Source organism: Quercus suber, unplaced genomic scaffold (genome assembly GCF_002906115.3).
Source record: "Quercus suber isolate HL8 unplaced genomic scaffold, Cork oak 2.0 scaffold_786, whole genome shotgun sequence".
In the NCBI taxonomy this organism is placed as follows: Eukaryota; Viridiplantae; Streptophyta; class Magnoliopsida; order Fagales; family Fagaceae; genus Quercus; species Quercus suber.
Genome location: NW_027070222.1, coordinates 95,615 through 114,426, shown reverse-complemented (window position 1 = coordinate 114,426; position 18,812 = coordinate 95,615).

Below are 18,812 nucleotides of genomic sequence, written 5' to 3'. Positions count from 1 at the left end.
CTTCGTTTCACATTGTTGTAGTTGCAGCAAGTACGACCGGATTGAGATCAGGTGCAATATTTAGTGTGTTGCACCTGATGCAATACCTATGAATGGTTGAGATTGATATTTGCAAAAAGTAACTTTCAATCTCAACCATTGATTCAAAAAAATTAAGGAAAAAATTAAGAGAAGTAAAATGTAATAGTTAAAAAGGTGAAAAGAGAAAAAATTTGTAAAGAATTTGAGTGAATTGCACTCGGTGCAATACCCTAAGTATTGCACCGGATCCTAATCCAGTAGGACCAAGTCTTTGTTTATTCACATGTTAGCATTTGGTGAAACAAACTGAGACAGAGAGGTGAGACTTGGGAGCAAATTTCAGCCACCCAACTCCCATCCATGATTAACGTGCTTGGAAGATGAGACAATACTAAAAAGTAGTTGAAATTATATTTTTTAAAGCATTTTCATAGAACATGAGTCACATTTTGTGAAAGAGAAATGTTATATTCATAACAATTTTATAACAAATTTTAAGTAGTCGGTTGTTACAAGTTGTTATTGGTGGGGCAAAAAAGTATTTTTAATGATAAATTCAAATAATAACCAATAATAACTAATTACCTATAATTTGTTTTAAAAACATTGTGCATGTAGAACTTCTGTGTGAAAGAATAGTTACCCTTCAATCAAACGATAATGACAAAGCTCCCTATAATCACGACCAAGTTAATAAATTAATTGGAAGTCTTCGTTTCACATTGTTGCAGTTGTAGCTGGTAGGACCAAGTCTTTGTTTATTCACATGTTAGCATTTAATGAAACAAATTGAGACAAAGAGGTGGGACTTGGGAGCAAATTTCATTCTTGAGGGAGACTACAGCGTACATATAAAAGTTTTACAAATGTATTTGAAAATGTGATCTAGCATTTTACTATTTTAGTTTAGCCCAGAATGAAATATGTGAAATCGGTCGAGACTGGGGAGGGAAATCACTCCAACACTCTATAAGGGTTTATATATATATATATATATGTTCAACTTATAATAACCACTCTATTATGATAGCTCTTTATCAATAGTTTAAGAAGATGAGGTTTAAACTCCAAATATCTTATTTGACAACAAAAGACTTTACAAATTGAACTAGATATAGCTCACACCTCTACATGGTAGTTGAAAAGACAATTTCCATGTACTTTTTTAGTAATATAACATTTTTTAATGTTTATGTGAATTTTTTAAATAATATATGTAGATGTAAGGGCCGGGTTTGGGCACTATGAGTAGTGGATAAATGAACTCAAATCCAACAAGCCCAATACAATAAATTTGTAGAAAGTGGATAGAAGAATTGGGCTTAGTGAGTGTAACAGCGGTTAAAGATGATTTATAGAAAGAATAAGTAAAACAAATATGAACTTAGGCAAGTGATTCAATCCTCGGCACTAATCCGAGGAGTTTCCACTTATTATTTCTTAAGTGATAGTGACAATGGTTACAAAGTTAGCTCAGATTGCTACAATGTTTTTTCTGGTAAAAATCCCGATTCCCTTTTCCCAGAGCTCCTTCTTCCTTATATACATGTGCATGTCAGATCTACTATTGTTGATCTTTGTCACATGAACCTTCCTCCCAAAGCTCTTAGGTAGTAGCTGTGAGTCTGAAAAGCCACTGCTCAGGTATCACTTCCACATTTAATGCGGCCAGAGTGTTGTGAAGTATTTAATGTGGAGGCTGCAACTTTTCCTGGAATTGCTCTACCGCCATGCTCTAGTTTGCTTGCTTGCTGTACTTGTATTTTTCCTTGGGGTACTTTGGAAGATTATTTTTGAAGGTAAGTCTCTTTACATCAACCTCGGCCTTGGCTAGTCGAGGACAGAATTGTCCTCGGCATGGTTTCCTGGGTTGCCATGATCACCATTATCTTCCTCATATACAACTATGGGTCTCGTCATGGGCTTCAGACCTAGTACAGAAGGTGGATGCATATCACTGGACTTTATGACCCCACAGTAGATAATTAGAATCATTACTTAAATGGGTTTGAGGAGATTCCTTAAGAACTGGCCACGTTGTGATGCAGACATGTGTCCAGTCCATATCCCAATATGTTTAGTAGAACTAGTCACTGGACACAAGCTGAGTCCATTCCTTAAAACAAGTTTGAAAGATAACTTTGACTTATTTAAAAGGTCAACTTGAGTCATGAAGGATTCTCTCAAATAAAAAAAGGAAGAATTTTAATATAAAATTTATCACATGAAAAGAAAAAAAATAGTTGAAAATCTTTTGATACAAAAATTTTAGTTTTAAAACTGAAATTTTAGGACCAACTTATAGATTATATAAATTTAATTCATAAGCAAAAACATCCCAAAGAATATATATCCTACATATACTACTATATACATGGGCGGTGTTACATTAAGGCCGGGGGTTCAAATGAACCTCTTGACCTGGCCCAAACAAAATTTTTAATATATTTTATTTTATTTTGACTCCCTGAAATAAAAGTTTGAACACCTTGATTCTAAATTTTATTTAAACTCAATTATAATAAGCTTGAATATGATTATCTTAATATTAACCTTGTTATGACTTAAAGAAAAACTAAAAACTAAAAAATAAAAAATGAGTAAGCAAAACCTAAAAATCCATAAAATGTATATAAATATTAAATATTAATAAGTAATAAAGATTTTGTATATATTTCACAAGTATTGGTTATTGGATAAATAAGGAACTACCATAGTTAGAATGCATTAATAAGATAGCCACGATAATTTATTAGGGTTGTAAACAACCATTGTACAGTTAAAGTATTAAAAGTTAATCGTTAGATAGGAGTATGGGAAAAAAAATGGTAAAATACAGTTAATATTCTTGAGATTTTGGCTAATGTCAGCCAAGTTCAGAATATTTAAAAATTGACCAATTTGGTCCTTAATCATGATGTTAGAGAGCAAAAAAATGGCAACGGTTTAAGGGTCAAGTTGGTTGATTTTAAAATATCTTAGATCTTATTGGTATTAGCCTAAACTTTAAGAGTGTAAACTAATAGTCCCAAAAAATACAATTGTCCATATGCGAAGGATGAGGTACAAGGACGACTCCAACGCCAGCACAGTCCGAGGGGATTGCCTGACAACGACTTAACCGTCGTCCTTCAATCAAAACAAAATGTTACGAAGATAGCAATGAATTTCAATACTGTTGAAGGTGTATTTGTCAACTTAACACCCTGCACAGGCGTTACAGATTCTGTAATAATGTTCCCATTATTACAAAACCAATGGCTAGAAAAGAAAGGAAATACCCTATATATATCCATAAACAAGAACCAAGAGAGGTATGCATACACACACAAAAAATCTCACTTAATACATCTACACTACTTTCTTTTGTTTCCAAGCCATTCTAACTTTGGTGTTGGAGGCTCTGTGGCTGGCGCCACACCGGTGACCATATTCTTTGCAGTTTGACGTGTCCCAGGGTTTAGAGCAACTGTGGATGACCCCACTCTGGACAAACATCTCTACTGACGATCAGAGCATCATCAGTTTGGCATCGTCTGCGAGGACTGAATATTCTTGAGCATCCAGTTCAAGGATACTGTTCCATTCCAAATTATAAGTGGAGACGGAGTCCAACGCTAACCCAAACCCTGCTAAGTTGGCCCTACAAATTCAAGCACTTGCGGCCACGGTGGAAGAACTCACCAAGCAAAATCAGGAGATGAGGCAGCAACTACAACAAGGAGATAACCGCCCAGAAATCAACAAAGATGACGATGAAGACAGTCACAGGAGACGAACCAGCACTCCAGAAGAGCCAAACTCGAATTTCCTTAGGTAAATGAGGAAGGAGATGGACAAACTAAGAAATGCTATTAAGGGAAAGACGGATCAAGGATTGGATAGAATTGTCAGATAGACAGATTCACCTTTCACCACAGCCGTACAAGAGTACCTAGTAGCCTCCAAGTTCTACCTACCCCAGATCGAGCCCTTTGACGGATTAAAAGATCCGTTAGATCATCTGAATACTTTCAAGACGGCTTTGGGTCTTTAACAGCCCCCTGACGAGATTCTGTGTCGCTTCTTTGGCATTACCCTTAAAGGGGCAGCCCAGAAATGGTTCACCAAATTGCCAACATCGTCCATTGATAACTTCGAGCAGTTAAGCAGCTCGTTCGTTCGTCACTTTGTTAGTGGACAACATCCAAAAAGGATAGCTCATCATTTGCTCACAATTAAACAAGGAGAAAAGGAAACTTTGAGGTCCTATGTAATGTGCTTCACATGAGGAATGTTGGAGGTAGATGAATTAGATGATAAGGTGCAACTTATAACTTTTAAAGCAAGATTGAAGTCCAGAGATTTTTTGTTTTCCTAGGCAACGAATTCTCCCAAGATGATGGCAGAGGTGCTATTGAAAGCCCAGAAATATATGAACGCTGAAGACACTCTGGTAGCCATAGATGGAGCAGAAAAACGAAAGGAGAAAAAGAAGGAAAAGAAGATGATCGAAGGGGGCAAAAGAGAGATCGAGCTAACCGACGAAATGACGACGGAAATAGACAAAGAGATGATAAAAATACTCGACCAACGAAGTTCACACCATTAGTGATGCTCGTTGACCGGATTTTGACGGAGATTAAAGACGAACAATATCTTAAATGGCCCAGGCCACTTCACTCATCACCTAGTGTGCGTGACAAAAGGAAATATTGCTGTTTTCACAAAAACCACGGGCATTACACAGAGGATTGCCAGGATTTAAAGGAGCAAATAGAAGAACTTATACAGAAAGGGAAATTTCAGAAGTATGTAAAAAGGGGAGAATCCAGCAAATACGGTAAGAAGGATCAGCATGGAAGTTTCTAGAGAGGTGAAGATCACCCACCACCTCATCTGTAGAGTGCAATAGGGGAGATAAAAACCATCACGGGAGGACCAACCACTGGAGTGTCGTTCCCATCCCTAAAAAAATCACATCAAAGGAAAGTAAACAGTGTTCATAGCCTACCTCCCCTGAAGCAAAGACGGACAAGCCAAGACATGTACTTCTCAAAAGAAGATGCTAGAGGAGTAAAGCAACCTCATGACGACCCACTGGTCATTATGATCATGATCGAAGGGTTCAATACAAGGAGGGTTTTGGTAGATAATGGGAGCTCGGCGGACATTATCTACCTTTCTGCCTTCCAACAATTAAAAGTAGACCTAAAAAGGCTTCGTCATTTCGAATCACCCATCGTCAGCTTCAGTGGAGACAAGGTGTATCCTCGTGGAATAGTGATGTTGATAATCACGACTGGTTCATACCCCCTCCAAGTAACCAACAAACACAATTTTTTGGTAGTAGATTCACCCTCATCTTACAATATGATCATAAGACGACCTACCCTCAACCGCTGGAAAGCTGCCACTTCCACATACTGTCTGAAGGTGAAGTTTCCAACAGAACAGGGGGTCGGAGAAATAAAAGGAGATCAAGTGTTGGCAAGAAAGTGTTACCAGGTTGTCCTAGCCTCGAAAGAGAACCACACGTAGGTAATCAAAGATAAGACACCCGAGATCGTCGAGAAGCTAGAAACAAAAGAGTTGGTCGAAGGGAGTCCAGCAAAGACAACCCAAGTAAGGACGAATCTAAACACAAAGACAAAGGAAGGAATCATCAACTTCTTGAAGAATAACCTTGATGTGTTTGCTTGAAGCCACGAGGATATACCAGGGATCCCAGCAAACATCATCCAACATCTCCTGAATGTAGATCCAGAAAAGAGGCCCGTCCAACAGAGAAGAAGGGCTTTTGCCCCTGAACGAAATAAAGCAGTGATGGATGAAATAAACAAACTTCTTGCTACAAATTTTATTCGAGAAGTTTACTATCCTGAGTGGTTGGCCAACGTTGTCATGGTCAAAAAGGCAAATGGGAAGTGGAGGATGTGTGTCAACTTCGCGGATCTGAACCAAGCCTGCCCGAAAGATAGCTTCCCTTTTCCCAGAATTGAACAGCTAGTAGACTCTACCGCCGGACACAAACTTCTCACTTTCATGGATGCATTTTCGGGGTATAACTAGATACAGATGGCCGAGGAAGATAAAAAATAAAATAAAATAAATAAAAACTGCTTTCATCACTAGCTAAGGGCTTTATTGCTATAGGGTCATGCCCTTTGGTCTGAAGAACGCAGGGGCCACATACCAAAGATTGGTAAATCAGATGTTCAACAAACAAATTGGGAGAAACGTAGAGGTATGCATTGACGATATGCTCGTCAAGAGCAAGGAAGAAGAGGATCACTTGGACGACCTCAAGGAGACATTTAACACACTCAAATAGTACAGCATGAAGTTAAACCCCTCCAAATGTGCTTTCGGAGTTTCCTCAGGGAAGTTCCTCGGGTTTATGGTTTCACAAAGAGGAATTGAGTCAAATCCTGAAAAAGTGAGGGCCATCCTCGAGATGTCTTCACCAAGGACGGTTAAAGAGGTACAATCACTCACAGGAAGAGTAGCAGCCCTCAACAGGTTCGTCTTAAGGGAAACAGACAAATGCCTTCTTTTTTTCAAGCCCTAAAGAAAGCGTTTGCCTAGACGGAGGAATGCGAAACATCATTTCAAGAGTTGAAGCGCTACCTGAGCAATTCCCTACTCTTGAGTCTGTTCAAGGAAGGCGAAGACTTGTTCTTATACTTGGCGATATCTATCACAATAGTGAGTGCAGCTTTCATCAGGGAAGAAAGCAAGATACAACTCTCTGTGTACTATGTCAGCAGGCCTTCCAGGGAGCTCAGGCTCGATATCCGCGCATGGAAAAGATCACCTTCGCCCTAATAATGGCCTCAAGAAAACTTCGTCCCTACTTCCAAGCTAATCCTATCAAAGTAATGACAGACCAGCCCATCAAGAAAGCAATGAACAAACCCGAGGCCGCTGGACAAATGGTGCAATGGGCAATCGAAGTTAGCTAGTTTGATATCGAATACCACCCACGAACAGCCATAAAAGCTCAAGCATTGGTGGATTTTATAGCAGAATTCACCATCAACGAGCATGCAGACGACCAGGAAGAAGTTTGGACGATCAATACAGATGGATCGTCCACCCAAAAAGGAGGTGGGGCAGGTGTCATTATTACCTCCCTTTAGGAAGATGTTCTCAAATATGGGGTCTAGCTGAAATTTCCTGTAACCAATAATGAAGCGGAATATGAAGCTTTGTTAACAGGGCTAAGAATAGCTCAGGCACTGGGAGTTGAAAATATTGTGCTTAAGAGTGACCCACAGCTCCTCATAGGACAGGCTAGAGGCGATTTTGAAGCAAAGGAAACAAGGATGCAGAAATACCTCAAATTGACGAATTAGCTGGTAAGCAACTTTAATCGTGTAGAGTTTATTTAGATTCCACAGGATCAAAATGCAGAAGTTGACGAAGTAGCACGAAGTGCATCAACAGATGACTAGGACAAGATAAATGATTGGAAACTAGATAAACAGAACCTCCCCAGCATCAAAGAGTTTCAAACCTTCCCTATGCATACTCGCCCGGGATGGACGAGCCCAATTTTGTCTTTTCTTAGAGATGGATGATTACCACCAAATCCTGAAGAAGCCAAGAAAATCCAAAAACGAGCTGCCAGATTCACAATATTGAATGACCAACTTTATAGAAGAGGTTTCTCCTAGCCCTACTTGAGATGCATAGAAGAAGAAGAAACCATATTTGTCCTCGAGGAGGTGCACGGAGGAGTTTGTGGAGATCATATGGGGTCAAAGTCCCTCATCAGGAAGATTATGAAGGCAGGTTACTTCTGGCCCACGATGCAGCAAGACGCAGCAGACTTTTTGTGAAGAAATGTGATAGTTGTCAAAGATATGAGAATGTTCAACGAGTCCCAGGGGAAAAGATGACGAGCATCTCCTCACCTTGGCCGTTTGCATAGTGGGGGATTGACATTATGGGCCCCCTACCATAGGGAAAGAGACAAATGAAGTTCCTACTTGTTGCAATTGATTACTTCACGAAATAGGTCGAAGCAAAAGCTCTTGCAACGATCACAGAAGCCAAGGTACGAAATTTTGTATGGAAAAATATTGTTTGCAGGTTCGGGATTCCAAGGACAATCATCTCAGACAGTGGTCATTAGTTCAATAGTCCAGGGTTTAAGTCATTTTGCTCGAGCCTAGGTATCAAAAACAAATATTCGTCACCAGGACATCCTCAGGCTAATGGACATGCGAAAGTAACAAACCAAACCTTACTCAAGATTATCAAGTCTCGGCTAGTGGGGGCAAAGGGAGCATAGCCAGAGGAACTATCATGCGTCCTATAGGCTTACAGGACTATGGCAAGAACACCGACAGGAGAAACTCCTTTCAATTTAACATACGACATAGAAGCAATCATCCCAGTCGAAATAGGGCTCACTAGCCTCAGGAGGGAGTTTTTTGAAGAACAAAGCAATGACAACCAACTAAGGCTGAACCTGGATTGCTTGGATGAAGTCAGAGACCAAGGCTCCCAAAGAATGGCCAAGTATCAGCAGAAGATGGCAGAATACTACAATCAAAGAGTGAAATTGAAAAGATTCAGCATCAGAGATCTCATCCTTCGAAAAGTAACTCCTGCAACAAAGGACCCTGCATAAGTCAAACTAGGTCCAACCTGGGAGGGACCCTACCGAGTTACCACCTAGAAGACCTAGAGAGAATAACCTACCTTGTCCATGGAATGTCGAGCATCTAAAGAGGTATTACGAAAAGGATCCATAGTCTGATTGTAAGTAGTTAACATAATTTGATTCCATACTTTCTATCAACGTAATTTGATTCTATGCTTTCTAATACAAGTTATGTATTCAAGTAAGTGATTATTCAGAATTGCATAAGTAATCATTCAGGACTTCATAAGTGATCATTTAGCATTTCACTAGCATTGTTCAACAATTCTTGTGTCCTAAATATTTCTTTTCAAAACCTAAAACGGCCATTCGACTACAAAAAGATGATAAGATTCCTTAAAAGGATGTACATCATCTAGCTCAAAAAGACGACAAGATTCCTTAAAAGGATGTATATCGTCCAGCTAAAAAAGATGATAAAATTTGTTCAAAGAATGTACATCGTCCAGATAAAAAAGACGATAAAAGTCCTTAAAGGGACGTACATCATCCAAGAATACTTCAACAAAAATCATCTAAGTCGACAGAAAGATGAAGAAATAATTTCAATCCAAAATTCTTCAAGTTCACAAAAAGATGAAGAGATAATTTCAACACAAAATTCTCTAAGTCCACTGAGGGACGAGGAAAATGCTTCCACAATTGGAACGAGCAAGGAAAATAGCAACAAATACTTTATATATATATATATATATATATGTTGAAAGATGCAAATTGTTCAAAAACCCCAAAACATATAGGGACCAAAAAGAGTGTTCATCCGAAAGCCCCAAAACATATAGGGCATATATATAATAATAAAAAAATACACCATAAAAGGTACAATATGGTCATGCCGAAGAAGCATCATCACCACCCTTGTCAACTTCAGGGGAATCCTCGCCAGAAGCCACAGAAGCCTGGCAGCTAGGACTGCCTCATCTGTCTCAATTTCTTTATCCATAGCTTCAAAATCCAGGTCTTCCAGATTAACTCCTGGCCCATGTTTAACCAAATACCTTCTTAATAATTCGAAACCTTTGAAGTACCACTGGAACAAGATAGTGTTGTATTCATCTGTTGTCTGAAAGGCAAGGACGGCCTTGGCTACCACAGCTTTCATCCTCTGGCCTGCTGACGCAAGAAGCTCGTCCTTCTGCTTTATCAATAACTTTTCAACTTCAAGTTGCTCAGTCAGAATCTTGACCTGCTCCTTGGAAGTGTTATGTGCATCCATTGTTGCAATCAGGTCCTTCCGTAATCCCGAAGCCTCAACCTCTAAAGCCTCTGCCTTCGAAGTGGCCATGACAGCTTTCTCCTCGTTCGCCAAAATTTTTGAAGTAAGATGCATCGTCTCCCCCAACACCTAATGGTAAAAACTTGAATTATTCAAAAAAAAAAAAAAAGTGATGTTAAAGCAGGAAAAGATTACCTGCACGAGCTTATGAACGTGATGGTTCACCATCTCTTGGGAAGGCACAAGCGAAATCTCTTTCATCTTTTCAGGAGTTAGAAACTCGTTCGCCCGAGCCATGACGGTTTCAACGTCAGCCCAAATGCTGGAACCCATCTTCTCCTTACCCTTATACCCGTTCTTCTGTCTTTTAGGGCTCGAGACCTCCTCAATAGAAACCGCAGGAGAAGCTATCCGCCCTTCATCCAAAGTGGGGGTGGAAGAGCCCCTCTCAGCCATCTCTTTCTCTCTTTCTTTCTCCTTCTCTTTATTAGTAAACTTCAAAGTTCTCTGGCCAATGCTAGGGGCTCATTCTTCTTCCCCCTAATTTTTGCGTACATATCCTTATTAAACTTGCTCGTTATTTCTACACCAAGAAGTAAAGAAAGTCCAAGAGTTAAAATAGGAAAGTAAAGGAGAACAATCATGCATATCAAAGCTACTCACGTTTTCGCTATTCTCGGTCAAGTACTTTAAGGACGTAGAGTGAAAGCTCAGGCCCCAAACAATGATGAGCCAACGTGCGCGGATCAACCAGCTCGTCAAAGTCGTCGATCGTCCTCGCGTATTTAATTGCTTCCTGAACTCTTTCCTCAAACTGGCTCTCAAGTTAAGGACACTCCTTTACTGTATAATAGGGAAAATAATGCGAGGTTAGAAGGACGACCAAAAACAGCCACAATGCTAGAAAGAAGAGACATAAAAGGCAAACGCACTAAGACAAGGGGTCTCCTATCGGCACAGCAACCTAGGGAAATTTACCCAAAAGTCATTGGATAAAGTCTCCCAACCATCACCCGACACAAAAAAATATCTGGACTTCCAATAACGGAAGGACGAAGGAAGGTCAACTACAAGCCGAGATCTCTTATCCCAGGGAACAAGTTCGTAATACCCAAATTCCTTGGACTCTTTTAGGTGATAGAGATGGGTAAACTCGTTGAGAGTAATCATGTCTCCATCCGCTATGGTCGTCTAAATCACCATACAGCTTATGACAATTCTCCAAGAATTCGGCATAAGCTACTCGGGGGCAATATGCAGGTGATTTAGAAGCTCCATAATGAATGGATGAACGGGAAATCTTAGGCCACACAAGAAAGCTGCTTCATAAAAGCAAACCTCACCATGGGCGAAGGCACAAGCCTTTTCGCCTTTCCTGGTAAGACGAACCCTAGTTTCCTCAGGGAACTAAAACCTATCCCTAAATTTGTTAAAGACATCTACCTTTAAGTCACATTTTTCCTTAAGGGCATGAGAAGGACGAGGAGTGGCAACAGAAGTAGAAGGAAGAGTAGATAAAGGGGGAGGAATGGAGGTAGCTGTGTCCATAACAGCCCCGTCTGCAGCCGCGCCAGAAGATGAGCCCCTCCCTTGACCACTCGACCTCATAATAGAGCCTATATTTTCCCTTCTAAGGACCCCACGAATGGATTTGAACCAAGAAAAAGACTGTTGTAACAATGGATACAGGTCACCCAATGCTAAACCTAAGCCATTACCCATTACCACAAAATCCTCAATTTATGGGTACCGATCACCGGAAGAATTTAATAGTCCCCCTAAGCAAGCAAAAAGAAAAGCGATGAAGGGAGAAATATGCCTAAATTCAATGTAATCCACCATTAAGAAAAGATATTGTTAGAACATATGTGTTTTACTTGTTAAGAACATATGTCATTATTTTATGTAATTGGCTAATCCTTTGACAAAACGTACTCAACTTGTAATTGGGCAGTTCTAGATGTTTTTAATACTTCAAGAAAGAAGGTTTCAAGATCAAGTGTTGAAATCATCAAGTTTGTCCAAGAAACAAGCTGAAGAAGTGCACAATCATTAAATCTCGACACCTGCTCGACAGCTTCTCGACACCTTTTATCTGTCAAGGTTTATGAATTTTAGAATTTTGATCTAATTTTCTTTGGATTTGTGAATGTGTCTTTGGGCTTTCTTTTCTTCTAACCCTAAACATATAAAAGGATTGTTTTAAGGGCCGTCATAGTGTTCACAAGTTGCACAAGCATTGAGCATACTTTGTTCAAGCAAATTGGGACCGGAGACAAAGTTTTGACCTAGTTCATCACTATTGAAGAAGTTGCTATATATTTGCACCAAAGGGTTTTGTGACCAAGCATCTTCTTGATCGTCATCGTTGGGATGAATTAAAGAACTTTGCAACCAACAAACTTTCTCTAGTTTGTGATTGAAGGCGCGTACTGGGATCCAGGCAATTGGTTAGTCACGTACTTGGGAACCGTGCATCAAAAGGGAAAACTGTCACTATAGAATAAGTCCAATTGGGTATTGGGGTAAGGGTTCAATTGTAGGTTGGTAAGGTACTTGGGATTCTTGTACTTGTAACTAATAGTGGAGTTTCGGGAGTGGTGACCTGAAAATCACCCGGTATGGTTTTTGCCTTCAAGTCTTCCCCATTCGTAAACAAATCACCGTGTTATTTATTTTCCAATGCATAATTAGTTTATTGGTGATTTATTTGTGCTACCACGTGTTTGCATATTAAATTAATTAATTAATAACTTGGCTAATTAATTAATTTATTCACAAGGGGTCAATTCGTTTTGGCCTATCATATATGCATTTCGAAGAAGGAAAATAAGAATACGAAAAAAAGAAATAAAAAATAGCAAAAAAAGGAAAAGAGCATAAAGGAAGGGATACGCACCTAAAAAAAAAATGAAGAAAATCAAAAAGGCTAGATAGCAGCGGCAGTGAACTTAGAAAAACCAAACATAGAGAAGACAAAGAGAAAAGCTAAGAGTCAAAGAAGCCAAATGTAAAAGGAAGGTAAAGAGATGAAGGGAAAAGAAAAGCAAAGAGTTAAAGTTTGCCTTGGAAATCGCGGGAAACTGAAAAGGCACTCAATGGAAGCAAGACCTCCTCATCGATTAGAACTGGACATGTGGCCACGATGTGTGCCATGCCACCATAGGACAGTTAATGCGAAGAACACATCCCCAAGAGTCATAAAATAAATAAATAAATAAATAAATAACCTTTCACATTCCTAGGACCGTCCGAATTATGGACAACCTTGGAATAGGGGGGAAGCTGATAGTCCCAAAAAATATAATCATCCATATGAGAAGGACAAGGTACAAGGATGACTCCAACGCTAGCACAGTTCGAGAGGATTGCCTGACAACGACTTAACCGTCATCCTTCAATCAAAACAAAACGTTACGAAGATAGCAATGAATTTCAATACCGTTGGAGGTGTATTGTCAACTTAACACCCTGCACGGGCATTATAGATTCTGCAATAATGTTCCCATTATTACAGAACCAACAGCTAGAAGAGAAAGGAAATAGCCTATAAATATCCATAAACAAGAACCGAGAGAGGTACGCATACACACACACACACACAAATCTCACTTAATACGTCTACACTGTTTCCAAGCCATTCTAACTTTGGCATCGGAGGCTCTGTGACTGACGCCACATCGGTGATCACATTATTTGCAGTTTGACGTGTCTCAGGGTTTAGAGCAACTATGGACGACCCCACTCTGGACGAACATCTCTATTAGAGCAACTATGGACGACCCCACTCTGGACGAACATCTCTACTGACGATCAAAGCATCATCATAAACTGTATTTTACTATAAAAAAATAAAAAATAAAAAAATAAAAAAAATAACAAAAAGTAGAAGTATTAATAAACTTGCGTCGGGCTTTTGGCAATTTGGATTCCCTCCCAAAGCAGAACCATTGGGCGAGGAAAATTTTTTTTATAAAAAAAAAAATCACATCCAGATTGCAACCTTTTTTAACTTGGTTGCAAAGGTATTCAATATTGTTGGAGCATCATGCAAACGTCGTGATATTCTTCGCGAAAAACGTAATGCTGAAGTTATAGAAGCATTAAAAAATAATGAAATTTCAACTGGTCGTGGCTTGAATCAAGAAATGAGTCTAAAAAGACCTGGAGATACACGTTGGAGTTCTCATTATGGTGCACTTGTTAATCTTATTCACATGTTTTCTTCTGTAATTGATGTGATTGAAACTATTATAGAAGATGGTTTAGATTCTGATCAGGGAGCAGAAGCAAATATCTTAATTGGTTTACTCCAAACATTTGAATTCGTGTTTGATTTACATTTGATGAAAGGTGTGCTTGGCAAAAGTAATGAGTTGTCATAGGCATTACAACGAAAAGATCAAGATAATTTTGAATGCTATGAAGTTGGTTGACATTTCAAAGCAACGTTTATAGGTCATGAGAGATGATGGGTGGAACACTTTGCTAGAGGGGGTTTCTGCATTTTGTGCAAAAAATAATATTGATGTTCCTGATATGGATGATTTATATCAACCTCAGCCACAACGAAAAGCTCAAAACATGAAAAATTCACATCATTATCAAGTGGAGCTTTTTTATACTGTTATAGATATGCAACTTCAGGAACTTAATAGTCGTTTTGAAAATTCTGAATTATTAATTTGTGTTGTGTGTTTGAACCCAGATAACTTATTTTCAGCATTCAACAAGGAGAAATTGATTCGGCTTGCTCAGTTTTATCCAAGTGATTTTTCAACAATTCAAGTTTCTTTCTTGGATAACCAACTTGAGACATACATCCATGACATGGGGTCCATTGAAGAGTTTTCAGCACTTAAAGGAATTGGACAGCTTGCTGAAAAGATGGTAGAAATGAAAAAGAATGTTTCATATCCATTGGTTTACTCATTAGTGACTTTGGCATTGATCTTACCAGTTGCAACAGCTACTGTTGAAAGAGCTTTTTCAGCAATGAACATAATTAAAAATCGATTACGCAATCAAATAGGAGATCAATGGATGAATGATTGCCTAGTCACATATATTGAGAAAGATATATTCAAGACTATTGAGTATGAAGAAATCATGCAGCGGTTTCAAAATATGAAAAATCGTCGAGGGCAATTGAGTAAAAAAAGCTAGGTGTGAAAAAATAAATTAAAGTTTACATTTTATGTTAGATTCTGTATGACAATTACATTATCATATAGTTGTTTACTTATTTTGTTATTAATATTGATTAATTTTTTTAGATTAATTTTTTACTTCCAATCTTGTCTTTTAATCTTGCCCCCTGGCCTAAATTCCTGGCTCCGCCACTGACTACAGTGATAGTAGGATCTAGTGACTTGAATATATGAGTGCGATATTAATATTTTGTGAATTTTTCTATATCTGTAGCGGGACTTAAATATTTATTTTTTCTCCTATTGGTTAATTGACTTAGCTATTAGAGTTTTCTTGACCAACCATCGGATTGGTTAGGGCTAAACTGGGTTTTTTCTTCCTTAATAGGTTGTCGGCAGGTTGTAAGGATTTCTCATTGTTTGGCTGTATATTGTTGAAGTCCTTCTTGCGATTTTGTTTCTTCTATGAAATTTAACCCACCTACATGTGCAATTTTTTTTTTTTTTTACTTTTATGAATTTCGAAACATGTTTGTTAATTATTATTATTATTATTTTAATTCAAATGACTTATGTTGTTAAGTTGTTTGACTTGGATTTTTCATTGTTAGGGACCCATAATTAAAAGTTTGGTTTTGTTTGTTTTTTTGTTTTGGTCTTGCTAACACCAATTAGTTTTTTAGTTCAAAAAATAGTTGACATGTAATTAAATGATAAATATGACTTTTATTCAATTTGTGAATCATGGGGAACCTAGCTAGCTATAATATTTTATTTTCTTCAAAAGAAAATGAAAATAATTCAAAAACTTTTATTTTGTGTCTTTTCATTAACTAATTGGTCCAAGAAATTAATTTAGAATGATGCCACAAATTCTATAAATTTTACTACATATGACTTATAAACTAATGTATCAATTTATACAACTAAAATGTAATTAAGAAATTTATTTATAAGTTTGGTTAACGGGTGCCCTTAGGACATCTATTAATTGACAGTTTTAGAAAAATTTTAATACCACTTTTATGGAAAAAATAAAAAACTATAAAAAAAAAGTTAGTTTCTTTTTTCTTTTTCCATTAAAATTTTATAAAAAATTTTTCTAAAACTAATGACCTTAGGATACCAATAACTTTTTCCTTTATTTATTATGTTGTTGATGTGGAATTAATCACAATAATTTATTGTCATGTCAGCTAGCAAACATTTTGTAGCAATTTTTTTTTTAATAATCAATGGTTACAACAATTGAGGAGGGAGAATGTGAACCATGACCATACTATAACGCTGAGGTACAAAACTCTTAGCCATTTTTTTAATAAAATTGGTAACTTTGGTGTTATTTATTTATTATATTATTGATATGGCAATAATTATGTTTAATACCACATTAGTTTGTAAACTTTTAACAAAATTAGTTGTATTTTTTAAAATATATTATTAAATTCTAACTAAATAATACTAGTTTGTATAAATATGTTTTTTTGTACTTTTACGCCTATTAAAATATTATTCAGTCCGTGCGAAAGTGACAAATTATTATCCTGGCTCCTTAAAACAAAATGGCAATTGTCCTTAATGACTAACGGACAGATTAATAGCAAGTCTTCGTCCTTTCCTTATTATTTTTTTAGAAGTAATTAATAGCTAGTCTTTGTTTAACCTTTTTAGAGTCAAAGAAAAAGATAAGCATATGGAAACACTGGTCCCCAATTTTTCTATCGTGCACTGTTGCCTGATGTGACTAAACATTATTGCATGGTGATTAGGAGAGAAAGGGTGATTAACAATTTAATAGCAAGTCTTCCTTTAACCTTTTTAGAGTCAAATAAAACGATAAACATGTGGAAACACTGGTCCCCTATCGGCTATCGTGCACTGTTGCCCAATGTTACTAAACATTATTGTTTAGTGATTAGGAGAGAAAGGGTGATTAACGTTTGGGATTGTGACAGATCATGCCAACCTATGGATTAGGATCCGGTGCAATGCCCTAATTTTTCTATCGTGCACTGTTGCCCGATGTGACTAAACATTATTGCATGGTGATTAGGAGAGAAAGGGTGATTAACAAATTAATAGCAAGTCTTCATCTTTTCCTTTTTATTTTTTTTAGAAGAAATTAATAACAAGTCTTCCTTTAACCTTTTTAGAGTCAAATAAAACGATAAACATGTGGAAACACTGGTCCCCTATCGGCTATTGTGCATTGTTGCCCAACGTTACTAAACATTATTGCTTAGTGATTAGGAGAGAAAGGGTGATTGACGTTTGGGATTGTGACAAACCATGCCGGCCTAAGGATTAGGATCCGGTGCAATACCCCAATTTTTCTATCGTGCACTGTTGCCTGATGTGACTAAACATTATTGCATGGTGATTAGGAGAGAAAGGGTGATTGACAAATTAATAGCAAGTCTTCGTCTTTTCCTTTTTTATTTTTTTAGAAGAAATTAATAGCAAGTCTTCCTTTAACCTTTTTAGAGTCAAATAAAACGATAAACATGTGGAAACACTGGTCCCCTATCGGCTATCGTGCACTGTTGCCCAACATTACTAAACATTATTGCTTAGTGATTAGGAGAGAAAGGGTGATTAACTTTTGGGATTGTGATAGACCATGCCGGCCTACAGATTAGGATCCAGTGCAATACTTAGGGTATTGCACCGGGTGCAATTTACCCTCCTCTTTATTACAAAATGTTTTTACATTTCACTTTTTAAACTTTTACTTTTGTTAATTTTTTTCTTAACTTTTTTTAATAATCAATGGTTGAGATTAATAGTTGCAAACCTGATCTCATTCCCTGGCCTACTATATATAAGAGTGCAAGGGAAAGAGTGATGACGTCACGGTGCTGACCTGTGATGATGTTACTAGAGATGACATGGCAAATCCAAAGGCATGAGGCACATGAATGTGGTTGGTGGCACATGGGTGCATATGTTGCGATATTGAACCTTCTGGTGGTGCATGAGGGTGTGTTGAGCTTCGAATTGAGTTAATTCTAGTTGGGTTTTTCTCGGGATTGTCCAATCTATCAATTTATGCCTTTAGTTTGGCAATTTGATGAATAGAAGGACTAGATTTAAGAGTTGCAAAGGCTGTAAAGTTTGGCGGAGGTTTGGTAGTGGTAGCTCACTTCTGACAATGTGTACTGGATGAAGGCAAGGGCAGCAGGAGGACACTGGAGAAGACCACAGGTACCAGAAGGTCAGAGCAATGGCTCTGATACCATGTTAAAGATATAAAGTGAGAAATAGAGACTGAATAGTCTGTATATTGATGTATATTATGTGTATTTGACACCGTACAATGAAGAGCCTTATATAGGCATAGTATGTGTGTGATAGGCCAAGAATATATTGACCCTTTTGGTAAATTAATCAATTAATTAGCCAAGTGAAATTAATTAGATTCAATTACATGCAATAAGCGTGGTAGCACAAACAAATCACCAAATATACTAAATGCAGGGAAAAAATAAATTTGACACTGGTGATTTGTTTACAAATGGGGAAAACCACCAAGGCAAAACCCCACTGGGTGAATTTAAGGTCACCACTCCCGAGAATCCACTATTATCAAAACAAGCGGTTATAAGTAAAGGATTCCCAATACCTTATACCAACCTATAGCTAAACCTTACCCCAATACACAATTGGACTTGTAATGTAGTAACAATCTCTCCTTTGAATGCACGGCTCCAAGTACGTGACTAACCAATCAATGCACGAATCCTAGTACGTAACTAGCACACCAACTTGAGAA